Source organism: Octopus bimaculoides, chromosome 4 (genome assembly GCF_001194135.2).
Source record: "Octopus bimaculoides isolate UCB-OBI-ISO-001 chromosome 4, ASM119413v2, whole genome shotgun sequence".
In the NCBI taxonomy this organism is placed as follows: domain Eukaryota; kingdom Metazoa; phylum Mollusca; class Cephalopoda; order Octopoda; family Octopodidae; genus Octopus; species Octopus bimaculoides.
The window spans coordinates 127,803,261-127,817,065 of record NC_068984.1 but is presented as its reverse complement, the minus strand read 5'-3'; positions in this window follow the sequence as shown (position 1 = coordinate 127,817,065).

The window sequence follows — 13,805 nt, the reverse complement described above, 5'->3', positions numbered from 1 at the left end:
CGGGGAAGGAAAGAAAGGGTGTTTTACATTTCAAGCAAATCTCTTCTTCAGAAACAGGAGACAAGAGGTAAGCCCAAGAGAAAAAGATAGAAGGAAAAAAATCACCAACAATCCACATGTAGTTACATTTTGGAATGTATATATATATATATATATATATATATATATATATATCTGCATGTGTGTGTGTTAGTGCTTGCATTTGTCCACCTCTATACAAGAATTAATTTGTTTGCATTACCGTAACTTACCAATTCAACAAAAGGGTCCAATAGAATAAGTATCAGATTTAAAAGTGAATAAGCACTAGTGTCAATTTGTTCAACTGAACACTTCAAGCTGGTACTCAAACATGGCTATAATTCAATTAGTGAAGCAAATAAAAGATAGAAGATAGATTATATTTGTTTGTTCCTTTCTTCCTTTAGCTTCATTTTACTCGTTATTTTATGCCATTTTTTGTCACTCTCCTCTATTCCAATTATTTTACATCTTTATTTTAGAAAGTAAAGCTCTGGAAGACAGTCTAAGCAAAGGACATGGCACTCACACAAACATACATAAACTTTTTCACTCATACTTCAAAACATTTGCTTTTGCTTATCACGTTTCCCTTAACCTTTTTACATTCAGATGACTTGGTCAAATTCAACGCTTATTTAGTTACAAAGAGTCCAGAACTCCAACTAAAGAGTATGAAACCCACAGAATTGTCTTCCCTTACACACACTTCCTGTTTTGACACCACACTTCCTGCTTAACACAAACCTTCAGCTCCTTTTCTTTTTTTAAACCTAACACAACTCTCAATTTCATGCATCCTAATTTTTCCAACTATTATCTACATGGATTCCCATTGAACTTTAAAAGCTCAAAGACAATATAATGTATTGGTATATTTATTTTTTTATATATTATTTTTTACTTTTTTGTAAAAAACATTTTCATTCTCCCTCTTCTTGAAAATTTGCTATGCAATGAAAGCCGGTTAGAAATCTATATTAAAATATGCTTTCAGTTTAGCATTCTGCCTTATTATTATTTTTCATTTTCCTATATATATATATATATATATATATATATTTATATATACAGGATAGGCTTCATTCAGTTTAGTAGGAGATATGTACACAAGTGCTACACAGTGGGCTTGAACCTGAAACATCATAGTTAGGAAATGAATTTCTTAATCAAACAACCATGTATATTTATGATTTTGTTAATTGTTAAATGTTCTCATCCAAAATAGAAAAAGCCAGAATTTAAGACAAATTTCTTCCTCCATTCATAGAGTAAGTATATTTTCATTTATCACACTTTTTTTTTCCCTGAACCTTTTCTATTTGATAATTTCTTTCCTACTTAAGAGAAATTCTTGAACAACAGAACAATCTCCATCTTCTTGTTCCTGGAACTAAAATCAATATTGAATTTGCCATAAAGCTTAATGCCTTCTGATTATTTAATTTCAGCATTTTTCACAAGTCTTTGTATGATGGCGCCAGAGAGAGTGATGAAGTAGCTATAGATAAATTCCATCATTGGAATAAAGTTAACAACTTGTGAATATTCTATAGACAAGAATATTTATTGTTTCCATGTCCCCAACTTGTCCTTCTGATTTCTCAAGCAAATGGCTGCAGAAAAATTTATGTCCAGTGTCCATATTTTCATTTTGGATTTAATAGTATGCTTTGCAGTTTATCTTAATCGGCAAATCAGTTTGTGTTTCATTCTTGATGAAAATATATTTTGTATTTAAATATATTTTATAAGAATGCAAGCATGGCTGTGTGGTTAAGAAGTTCACTTTGCAACCATGTGGTTTTGGGTTCAGTACCACTGCACAGCACCTTGGGCAAGTGTCTTCTACTACAACTCCAGATTGATGAATACTGTTTGAGTGAATCTGATTGACAGAAACTGTTTGGGAGTCTATTTTATATATATTATATGGATGGATGAGGACAGATATATAAAGAAGTGCTGGTCACTACATATGGAAGGGACATGTAGAAGAGGCAGATGCAACAAGATATGGGACAAAGTGGTGAAGACTGATCTCAAAATGTTGAGCCTCTAAAGAGGATCAACATCAACAGGTGGACAACTTTACCAGTGGGCAACTTTACCACCAATAACAAAGGTTTCAAATTTTGACACAAGGCCAGCAATTTCAGGTAAGAGGATAAATCGATTACATCAACCCCAGTGTTCAACTGGTACTTATGTTATCGACCCAAAAGGATGGAAGGCAAAGTCAAGCTCAGTGGAATTCGAACTCAGAGTATATAGATGGATGAAATGCCATGGAACATTTTGCCCAGTGTGCTAACAATTCTGCCAGCTATCTGCCGGTAATAATAAATCAAATAGATACTAACTCAGAAAAGTAGAAACAAAAGTGATATAAAAGTATAAAACAGATGACAACTGTTATCCAATCTCCCAACTTCCCATCAATAAAAATGAAAATAAAGACGAAACTTCTTACTTGCTAATAACAATACAAAACATGACAGATCTATGGGTACAACTCATTCCTTAACAAACTAAAGATGAATATGATATATACTGACAAAGAAATACCAATTCATCATTCTATGATATAATAATTCATTTATAGTATAGCTGCTGTCACACCTTAAATTTATAGGGAAAAGAAAATGAGATTGTGTAATGTTCAGAGGTCCTTTTGTTAACAACCAATGTCTGCAAATTGGAAAATGAATAGAAGAATGTAAGCTGTTAATAGGATAGGACCTGAATGTTATTATTACAAAATTATATAGAAGTAAAGATACAAGCTGCGTATATCACCTTTGGTATAATATCACACTCATGCAAGTGTATTATTAATGTGTTTATGTGTAAAGTATTATAAAGCATTAATTCACCTCAAGTTATTAAATCTTTTGTTAACGACACATTCACAGATCTTCAAAAACATTACAGATGAATTGAATACATTAATTTAAATTGAAGATACTCTGATGTATAAAATACAGTATTTTACTAAGTACCTAAGTGTTGTTAGAGTTGTTGATGTGTTAATGGTTAGTCTCTGATACAGCAGATCTAAGACTAAGATGTTCCAACATGACCGTCTCATTTTCTTTTCAAACAGGAAGCATTGAAGTTTACATTATTTAATATGGTCTTCCTTTCTGAAGACTGCAGGGCTTGATTTGAAGGAGATTTGGTTAATATTTCTAATAAGTAAGGTGGCGAGCTGGCAGAATTGTTAGTATGCTAGGCAAAATGCTGAGTATAAATATCAGCAGTGAATCTAGCCAATTACTCAGCAGATCTAGTCAACCCACATAGAATGGAAAAATATATATTTTAAAACTAAAATGCTAAATATTTATTTATACAGAAATAGAAGCTTTTTAATTCTCTCAGTTTGTACACCAATCTTATATGTTCATTGAACCATTTTCAGATTCCTGGGTACAAAATACTTATTTATGAGTTTTTAGTGACTGTCAAGAGAATTTCTGTAAAACTTAACTAGAAAATTGAAAAATCTCTTATGCAACATTTAATATCAGTAAATGTAATATTTACTCAAATAATTCTAGCATGTATTGATTTATTTCATGCTTAGTATTTACAAATAAATATTCATGATGCATGCCTTCAGTATTACTAAATATCATAGTCCCAATATTTGGTTATTAAATTGTCTAGAACAGACCATTTGTAAAGTGTAGGGAGGAAGTGTTTTCACAGTTGAAGATTGTGTAAAATCCATCCATCGAAGCTTCTTGATTAAAATGTAGAGAATTCAGAAGGTCTATGATAAATGAAATTTCTTTTTATGAGATTTTCATGGCAATAGCTAAGTAAATTGAAAATATATAAAAGACATTTCTCAAATTTGTTAAATGTTTATGCAGTTCTTTGATTCTGCAGTCTACATGTGTGTGTCAACACACACACACACACACACTCATGAGTATGGCATAGGTGAAGTTTTGTGCCGGTGTAGCTGTGAAGTTAAAGAAGTTCACTTCCCAACCATTTTGTTTCAGGTTCAGTCCCACTGCATGGCAGCTATGGCAAGTGTCTTCTACTATAGCCCCAAACTGACCAGTAGAAAACCAAGAAAAATAACTGCAGAATATTGCAGCCAATTTTTCTCACCTTACAAGTAAATCTCTGTATCACTGTAACAACAAGACTATTGGATGTTGTTATACACCGCTGGTCACAATGTGCTTCCTCACATTGTTATAGCTTTTGAATGATGTTGCCCCACTGGTAAGTATGTGGAGGTGCATTGCTCAGTGGTTAGGGTGTTGGACTCATGAGTATAAGGTTGTGGTTTTGATTCCTGGACTGAGCAACACATTGTGTTCTTGAGCAAACACTTCATTTCACATTGCTCCAGTTCAATCAACTGAGAATAATGAATAATCCTGCAATGGACCGGTGTCCCATCCAGGTGGGGAAAATATATATGAAATTGGGAATCTGGCCCCTATGGGCCAGTGTGACTCAGGAAGGTAACTTTACCTTTGCCTTTTTACCCCACTGGTTAGGTAGGCAGGCAAACATTCCCTCTCAACGGAAAGCCAGTTCATCACAGGGCTACCCACTTTCAGCTGAGTGGACCGGAGCAATGTGAAATGAAGTGATTTGCTCAAGAACACAGCATGTTGCCCAGTCTGGGAATTGAAACCACAATCTTGCAATCAAGAGTGCAATTCTCTACTCACTCAGCCACATGCATAGTAAATGTAAAAAATGGTGTGGTAAGAAGCTTGCTTCTCAACTTCATGGTTCCACGTTCAGTCCCACTGCATGGCACTTTGGGTGTCTTCTACTATAGCCTTGTGCTGACCAAAACCATATGAGTGGGTTTGGTAGATGTAAACTGAAGGGAGCCTGTCATGTGTGTGTGTGTTTGTGTCTTTGAGTCTGCATTTGTCCCCCATCACTGCTTGACAACTAGTATTTGTTTGTATTGCAGTAACCTAGTGGTTCTGCAAAAGAAGGCTGATAGAATCAGTACCATTCTTAGCAAAAAACAAAACAAAAAAAATGTTAAATACTGGCGTTGATTCATTCAACAAAAGAATTCTTCAAGGCAATGCCACAGTATGGTCAAAGTATAATGACTGAAACATGCAAAAGATAAAAGAAAGTATAAAAGATTTTCTCTGTATGTCTGTCCACCTTTTCGTTTGTTTAAGCATTTTCAATAGATATTATATGCCTTTGGATAGGAAAGAAAAACTTAAGGGCTTCCAAATGGTGCAAGTTCTAGCTACATCCCTAATTATTGTTAGAAATATCTAAATGGCAACCTTGAACAGCTGGCATTTTCAGGAAAGAAAGTAACTAACATGCAATTTACAAATACAATCTCTTAGCTGAATAGCAAAAATAGGCAAAAATTTCCCAACTTCAACATGTAACTCTTCTCCGTTGTTGTTATTCAAATTCCAGTGATGGAGGCTTATTCAATAATATGCATGCATGAATATATATATATATGCAGATATATGCACCCAACTTCATGTTTATATATTCTTATTAAATAGAAGTAGCTTGTGTAAATATTGACATTAACATATGATGTAAACATATAATTCTGCAGTAGGATTTATTTAAATGTACTTCCAGAGGTAAGTACACAAACTACAAAATGAGTCATACTTGAATTCCTCCACATACATACATACATACATGCATCGCTTGAATTAGTTTTCACTAATGCAACAAACTTGCTATGCACCACCATACTATAACACACACTTATTTACATTCCCATTCTAGTAACAGCCTCTATATACACACACTTATATTTATATTAAAAACATAATACTAACATACATACATATTTGCACACTCATTATATATGTACATATACAAGTATATATATATATATACACACACACATACATACATATACAAATATATATATATATCTATATAAATATACAAATATATGGTGATGGCACATGGCTCAGTGGTTAGAGTGTTGGGCTCACAATCATGATATATGAATATGTACATACATACATGATGGCCGTCCACTCATGACCGAGGAAGACCATTGCTGACCTTCAGGAACATTGTGCGCTCTAGGACTAACTTATATTTTGCATTTACGGCTCCGTTAGTGGCTAATGACCTCTGCTCGATATGTACATACATACATACATAGATATCTCTTTGAAAATCACGGTGAAAGAGGATAGCTACCAAGACCAGCTTTGAAATCTTCAGTTTCTTTCTACAGATTATAAATTCACATTTGAGCCAATAACGATCTGTGCACTTGGTCTTATGAGTAAATACCTGAGTAACAATCTGGATAAGCTAGGGTTTTCAGAAAAAGAAATCAACCAGCTAACTCATACATTACAAATACAATCTGTAAGTGGAACAGTAAAAATATGCAAGGCTTTTTTCAAGTTCAAAATGTGACAATGTTTTTGCTGTCTACATTCCAATGATGGAGACTTGTATCTTTGTTAGAAACTAACTTCTTTCTTACAGGAAGGCACTAAATAATTAAAAACAGAAGAGGACATACATACATATATAACATACTACATACATACATACAAACAGCTCTTTCTCTATTGGCAAGAAATCTTGAAATAAAACTAAATAATGACATATATACATACATACGTACGTACATACATACACACACATACATACATTCATACATAGCCTTGTTGCTTTATTAGCAACTTGTTTGAACTCTCATAAGAAGAACTTAGATAAAATTCAAAGAAAAATCATATGTCCGTACACCACTTAGCTGCCTTACACATTTGCCACTGACTGCTGCCATCACCAACCCCACATCAAAATAACCACAACAGATATTGTGCACTTATGTGTCTTCATTTGCATTAATAAGAAAGCCATTTCTAATTAAATTAGTAATGGAAATGATAATAAATAAATCACAAAGGCAAACATTTGAAAAAATTTTAATTTTATTTCCCAAAGTCAGTATTTTCACGTTACCTTTTCTAAAATGTTGAAACTTCATTGAAAAGTGTTTATTTGTGCCACAGAAAGAACAAACAACAAAATCTGTTGTGCAAATGGAAGTCTTAGAATGCAAATAGATGTTTATATCTTCTTATACTAGTACCGTCAACAACAGACATGTAGGCATAGAGGAACATTTAAAATGTGTTTCTAAGTTTTCCTCTTTGGTTAAGCTAATCTATCTCAACAGATGCTAAAATAATGATGATGACAATGATAATGATGAGGATGGTATATATTGACAACAGCATTATAATTTTTACAACCACTTTTTTCCATGTTGGCATGGGCTGGATGAGACTTTGTTGAGATAGTATTCTACAGCTTGGTGCATTTTCTGAGCTTTAACCTTTACTGTTCAGATTAAATATTTGCTGCTGATGTAACATGCAAATCATATGCAAATCAGTTCCCACAACCTCTTTATATTGACCAGTAAAAATATAATATGCATACTATGTCATATGAAATGTGGAGAATTTTAGAAAGTATCCTACTATCAAAAATGAGTCAACTCTGTTCTTATGTCTCAAGTGCACATGTAAAGAACTGAGGTACCCAGTTTTTCTGCAGTAAAGATTAATCAGTAAGTATTTTCTTTTTTCTGTATAAATAAAAAAATATAGATTTTTACTTAATAACTTAGCATTATTCAGAAGGGATTACAGCAAAAGAAAAAAGCAATATTTTCCATCAAGTGCCATTTTTGCACTTACAATCATAAGTAACGATGATAACAACACCAAATCTGAGATTACCCAAGTAAGTATATATAGGAAGCAAGCTTCTTAATCACAGTCATGTCTGTGCCTATACTAGTACAAATACATACACACACTTACATACATACATTCATACAAACATACATACAAATTTATTGACTTGTAGAAGCATGGAAAAGTGGATGCTAAAACAATTGATGGTGATGATGATATATTGACAACAGCATCGTAATTTTCACAACCACTTTTTTCCATGCTAGCATGGATTGGATGAGACTTTGTCAAGATAGTACTCTACAGGTGCGTACTCTTCCTACCACCAACCCTTACTTGTATGCAGATAAGGAATTTTACCCCCTGGTCTTTTGCCAAATTAACAACAGAATGGCCAGGCATACTTTTACGGTAATCATAAACAACATCATGATGAGGATGCGAAAGTACACATACAACACGCATACACATACTCACATTCATATGCACAGACATATTTACGCACACAGACATGCACATTTGCATGTATGTATGTACATATGTATGTATGTATCTCTCCCTCTCTATCTATCTATCTGTCTGTCTACCTATCTATCTATATGTGTTTGTATGTGTATCGAAAGTAAAAGACATAGAAAGAAAAGAGGACAGGATGCAAAATTAATTTTAGGCTGAAGCTTTACAAATTGTGACTGAGTTTCAAATTTTACCAATTCTTAAGTAATATGAATCATCTGATCTTATATTCTTAAATATAAAATTGAATATGAGATATCCATTAGCAATAAAAGACCTTTTGATCTGTTTGGCACATGTAATATTATGATTTTAGACCATCCAACTTTCAAGCATGAGATATTTTTAAATATTTCAACAACAATTGCAATTTATGACAAGAATGTTGAATATGAGATGCATGTTAATAAAAATTTGTTTGGTGCGCGTAACAGTATAGTTAGTACATTGCTCTTTAGCATTCAAATGTTCAACATTTTAAAATATTTCAATGGAAATTTAGATTTATGACAATGAGAAGATATTACAGCTATTTAATGTTGAATTCCTATTGAACAAAATATTCAGTGTTTTATATTTCTGAAATACATCAATAACATCCAACAGATTTCAACAGGATATCTTTTCTACTCTAGGTACAAAGCTCGAAACTTTGTGGGAGGGGACCAATCAATTAGATCAACCCCAGTATGCAACTGGTACTTAATTTATCAACCCTGAAAGGACGAAAAGCAAAGTCGACCTTGCAGGTGGACTTGGTAGATGGAAACTGGAAGAAGCCTATGATAATGCTGATGATATGTATGTGTTAGTGTGTGTGTGTGTGTTACTGTCTCTTTGCTGTGGCATCATGTAATAGTTTTAAGTGAATGTCACCATCATGCAAATGTCATTCTTCATTGAGACGTGTCTGGTCATGGTGAAATATCACCTTTGAACATGGAAAATGGACATTAAATTATGATAATGGTGATGGTGGTGGTGATGAAATTGTCCTGCAGTAAAATCCAGTTGGCAATCTTCCATAGGCAAATTTTCTCAAACAACATTGACAAGAACTATGGTGTGTGATAACATACAAGTTACCATGCCATGCCATATCATTGATGAAATTCAAATCATGTTTTAGTTTTATTACAGCATAAAATAATGTTTAAAATCTACACTTAAATGTCAGTTAAGGAATTTTGCTCAAATTCTATTTTTAGTTTAGTTTAACATTTTTATTAATGCCAACTTGTCTTCTTGCTAGATATTTCACATTACTCTTTTACTGTCATAAATAAAAGAAAAAATGATGTGTGTGTATTTATACACACACACATATTATATAAATATATATATATATATATATATATATACACACATATATATAGAGATAGATAGAAATATATTATGCATGAGTAATCTAGATGAGTTGAATACGCAATGTAAAATGGTTTATAGGAAACTTCAGTGAATCAATAATTTTTTTTTTCACTTTCATTTCAAAGAAATGACTGAAGGAAAATTTAATCAACCAAATATTTCAACTTGGTAACTTTAACACATTGTTAAGTAAATACTTGTTACACTCAAACTCACTTCTTGAACAGAAATGACAAAATAAACTCTTAATCCATTTTTACCCCCCCCCCCTTTTTTTTTGTCTTGTTAGAGTGTGGGGTTGGAATGCTAAATCAGATTTGACATGCTGAATTGGTTTTTGTTTTTGGAAGGTGAATTTTTCAATTGCTAAATAGCTTTCATTGCTGGAGAAATTCTTCAAATGTTAGAGCTAACAAAATTTCCTACTCTTAAAACTGCTGATGACTGGAGAGGTTTAGTTCTCATTAGCTATGTAATCAAATAAATTTTTTTTTAGATAATCTAGTTTAAATATTTTAAAGTAATAACAGGCAAAATAAATTTTACTTATTATACTAAATCTTCTTCAGAAATAATAAGAAAGAGGAAGATAAAAAAAAATTTGATTTTCAATATGTTTAAGAACACTATTTTGTAGGAACCAAGATGTGAAGTGAGAAACATGTTAAACATAGTTCTGTGTTGTGATCTTTCATTGTAATTCTAGACATTTTACTAGGCACCAGAATTCTTCATTCTGTTTTGGAATTGGTAGCAGATCTATGATGTCAAGTCCCCTGGGAAAGGCATTTAGAACACTTCCTATGTAGGTGCCTAACATGTGCAGGCATGGCTGTGTGGTAAGAAGTTTGCTTCCCAGTCACATCGTTCTGGGTTCAGTCTCACTGTGTGACACCCTAGGCAAGTGTCTTCTACAATAGTCTCAATCCAACCAAAGCATTCTGAGTGGATTTGGTAGATGGGAACTCAAAATAGTTCATCGATCCACATGACTAAATGCTTCAAGGTGGTGTCCCAGCATGGCAATAGTTTTACGATTGAAACAGTTAAAAGAAAAGATGTATCTGTGCATAAAAAAATTCATAGAAGGTACAGATATAGCTGAGTGGTTACAAATACAGACATAGCTGAGTGGTTACAAATAAAGACATAGCTGAGTGGTCACAGATACAGACTTAGCTGAGTCGTTATGGGTTCAGGCATGGCTTTGTACAGATATGGATGCATGGTTATTTAGTTCATGTGTTTCTAAGTTTGATCTCACAGTGTGATGTTTTGGATAAACATGTTCTACCAAGGCCTAAGTTTATCCAGTGTTCTGTGTGTGAAATATGATAGAGAGAGGATATAAACATTGTTAAGAAGGCATAGTCTGGTACTTTACTAATGAACACCCTTGAGATATTAGTTCTGCATTAAGTTAGACACTTTTGTGACACTCTCACCCTCAGAAATACTATGAAGCAGTGGTTAGTCCATAGAGAACCTGTAATCAATGATGTTGTAATTAACAGATCATCATCGTTTTAACGTCCTCTTTTTCATACTCACATGGGTCAGATGAAATTTGGCTGACAAAAGCCAATATGAAAAAAAGTTTGAATGATAAAAATAATATGAACAAAAATATAAAAATTATACCAGTGAATATAACATACAATCTAAAAAATAATTTTACAAGCCACAGTACATTCTCTATTGGAGACATTTTCAAATCAATGGTATAGCTCACATATCGTATATTCTACATAATCATCAATCAATACAACACAAACTCCTCTTAGTGTTTCAGCTCACTTTAGAGAATGGATTGTCTAAATCCTTCTGTTATGTGTGATTATGTCTAACAGATTCTTGTTCTTTCCATTTTCTTTGTGTCAGAAGTTATTGAGGCAGTTCTTGGTTTTGCAGGTTCCCATCAAATCAGGACCTTCCATGCATCATGGAACAAGAGTGCTATTTCTTTTGTGTAAAGGGTATTGTTCTCTTTGTGTCTTTTGGACAGATTTCTGTACATGTAACAGTATTGGTACAAGTTGTATGAGTAGCCAATGAGTGAATTAATTCCTTAGGGCCCTAGGTGTTTATTTAAGATTTTGTCAGGCCTTAAAGACCATTTGCTTTGGTTATCTGAAGGATGGAAAGAGTCAAAATTAAGATCGAAGTAAAAGGTGTAATTTTTCATCTTATATTCCAACCTTGTGTAGTTTTTGATGGTTGATATTCAAGAAATGCCTGATAAGAGAGAGCAGTTTCTTGGAATTGTAGTGTGGGTATATTAAAGTTTTCCCTATTGAGAAGGAGTGTAAAGTAACCATTCTTATAGTTGTCGATGATGTAAATTACTCTTTAAAGTGTTTTCCTGTTGTTTTTTGTGGTTTCTGTTAGAGACAAATGTTTGCAACGTTCTCTTTTTATGTGTATTGTTTTTTTATGGAGGCCTGAAGAAAAATTGTTGTTGTAAGTATGATGCTCATTAGTGTGGACCGTTTAGGATGTAAAGGGAGTTTACTTCAGACGCTATTATTCTAACTCTTTTATTATTTGTGTCATTTGAAAACCAGGTGTTTAGTGCATCGAAGTTTTCGCAATGGTGTTATTTGATTAAAGTGTCTAACTGATGTGTGTAATGTTGGAGAGGATTTTAGCATTGTACATACATGTATGTGTGCATGCACATACATTTATATTAATGCATTTTGTTTTTCTGGTTTCTTATCCAGAAAGCTTGCATTTCTAGTGTATTGTCATTTCCCATTACTTTGCAAATTGTCATTTGTTGGATGCAGAATTTTTTATAAGTAATCAAACTACCACCATTATGAAAGGATCTGTCTTGTCCAATTTGTGTCTAAGCTGGAATAGAAGGAGCTCAGTGTTCAACTAGTAAGAACGTTTTTTGAATTATCTCTACATGAATGTCATGTATGATTATAAACTATTTTAGTTCCAAAAGCATGTCTGTAATGTTGTTAATGTTATACTACAGGAATTTTAGATTTTTGTAGTAGGAGGTGTGGTGGTGGTGAGGAGTTCTATCGTGTTTACAGAGTATATTTTCAAGAGTGAAGTGTTATTTTTAAATGCATTCTGGACAATCATGTGACATTGAGAAGGGAAATAACTTTCCCCCTCCATCATTGCTGATCTTGATGAGGTCATTGCTATGGTTCAAGCTGATTTATATATTTCTTCTGAAGTATTTGTAAATTTATCATATTATGGTAAAATATGGGACAGAAAGTAGTAGTAAGTCATGTAAAGAAAGACAGCAATGAAAGTCAAGAGTGCATACACAGTACATTGAACAAACACAGAAGGACAGGAAATTGAACTGCAAAGGAAGGTTTGATTTCAAGGAGATTTGTCAACTATTTTTAGCTAGTCAAACCACCATGTAGAAGTTCCTTCATTATTAACATCTTCCATACTACACGCTACAACTTATTTCTACACTATGCAGTGTGCAAGAGAGAAGACTGCACTGGTTTGGTCATGCAATGGGGATGGAAGCTGACAGTTCCAAAAAGAAGTGCCAATCTCTCAAAGTAGGTGGAATACATGGAAGAGGGAGATCCAAGAAGACACGGGACGAAGTACTGAAGGATGACCTGAGGATACTGAACCTTTCAGATGAAATGACAAAGGACCAAGATATCTGATGTCTCGCTGCACCCTAAACACTGCACTTTATGTGATGTAAAATACATATTGCATGCAACAATTTAAATGAAGTGCTGCATGCTATCATCATGTTGCATTACTCACTCTATATACAACGGCTAACATTTACTGCAAAAGCTGTGCATTAGACTTAGCATGCTGTAAGCCAGGGGTTTTCAAACTTTTTGACTTGCAGACCCCTTTATATTTCAGGCTTTACCTTAGGGACCTCCTTATAAATGCTTATGAAATTTATACATAAACATTTGCTTAAAATAACATATATTTTTACATTTATTTATTTAACAGTATTTAACAAAATAGGTTTATTGTCAATTAAAAGATTTCGATTAAAAAACATATATAAGATCAAATTGCTCATAAAAAGTAGTTGCTGTCCACGGACCCCCTGTCTTGTCCTTGCAGACCACAGTTTGAAAACCCCTGCTGTAAGCAAACCAAAGAGAGAGATCCTCTAGGACTCATATGACCTTTGGGGGTCCATATAAAATTTGGGGG